This window comes from Pteropus vampyrus, unplaced genomic scaffold (genome assembly GCF_000151845.1).
Source record: "Pteropus vampyrus isolate Shadow unplaced genomic scaffold, Pvam_2.0 Scaffold334, whole genome shotgun sequence".
NCBI lineage: Eukaryota > Metazoa > Chordata > Mammalia > Chiroptera > Pteropodidae > Pteropus > Pteropus vampyrus.
Genome location: NW_011889115.1, coordinates 751,046 through 752,499, shown reverse-complemented (window position 1 = coordinate 752,499; position 1,454 = coordinate 751,046). Strand labels below are relative to the sequence as shown.

The 1,454-nt window shown below is 42.4% G+C and overlaps 1 pseudogene; it reads right to left on the bottom strand.

The window, feature by feature from the left end:
• Positions 1–87: 87 nt before the first annotated feature.
• LOC105304233 lies at positions 88–994 on the bottom strand (annotated as a pseudogene).
• Between the last annotated feature and the right edge of the window lie 460 nt (positions 995–1,454).

The window sequence follows — 1,454 nt, the reverse complement described above, 5'->3', positions numbered from 1 at the left end:
TATCCATCCATTTATTTGTGTCCTCTTCAACTTTTTCTTTTTTTTTTAGAAACTGTTTATTTTCCATCAACTTTATTTCCATTTTGTTTAAGAGTTTGCAGAAGAACAGCATAAGACCGCTTGGATTGTTCCTACGCATTCAGCGGCCTGAGCAGTGGAGGCTGCAGACTAGTCTTCAGTGGCAGGCCGAGCACTCCAGTCTTCAGTAGGAAACTACTGAATAGGCACAGATTGCACCTGAATATCTTCAGACCAGTGTGAGACTTCAGTTTGAGCAGCAGTTAACTCAGGAGCTAGAGCAGTCCATTCACCCTGAAATTCCTCCTTGGTCTCAGCCTTTTCAGCAGTGGCCTGCTCTTTCTTTTCAATCTCTTCAGGATCTCTGTAGAAGTGGAGATCAGACATGACCTCCCATGGATGTTTACGGGAGATGGTGCCACACATGCGCAGGACTTCCTGGCCAGCATCACCACATCGGACCGACTGAGTGAGCTCCCTTGTTGTTGTAAGGGATGGCAAAGAAGGGAGTGTTACACAAGGTGATGGTAGGCAGGTTAACATAAGACGCCTCTGTGAGAGGCTGGTGGTCAGCCCTGGGATTGGTAACTACCAGAAGTCTCGGTTCCCAGAAGGCAGCCTGGATCTGGTTAGTGAAGATTCCAGGAGTGAAGCAACCAGCAACAGGAGAGGTTCCAGTGGCAGCAGCAAACTTCAGCATAGCTCATTGGCCAATATTCCCAGAAAATATGATACTGACATTAGCTGGGTTTCCAATGGCAGCAATGGCACGAGCTTCCAGCAGAAGCTTTTCCCAGATTCTCTTCAAAGTTATGATGTAGATGCTGTCACTTTTCCTTTTACAGATGTACTGTTCCATTTGGAAGTCAAGATTGGTGCCACCTAAGTGGGTTCCTGCTGCAAGGAATTGGAGGACATTCTCCTCCTTTATTTGCAGGACATCAAGGGCTCCAGACATTGTGAAAGTTTCCCTTTAGGTTACTTAGCATGATACCCTTGGGAACCAAGAACAATAGCATATGGGCCCCACTCTGAGTACCACGGAACAGTCTTCTTCAATTTCTTCAATGTCTTACAGTTTTCAGAGTACAGGTCTTTCACCTCCTTGGTTAAGTTTATTCTTAGGTATTTTATTCTTTTTGATGCAATTGTAAATGGGATTATTTTCTTCATTTCTCCTTCTGATTGTTCCTTATTAGTGAATGTGAATGTGACAGATTCCTATATACTAATTTTGTATCCTGCTACTTTACTGAATTCTTTTATTAATTCTATTAAATTTTTGGTGGATTCTTTAGGGTTTTCTATATGTAGTATCATGTCATGTGCAAATAGTGATGATGTTACTTCTTCCTTTCCTATTTGGATACCTTTTATTTTTTTTTCTTGTCTGATTGCTGTGGCTAGGACTTTCAATAGTTTGTTGAATAATGGTG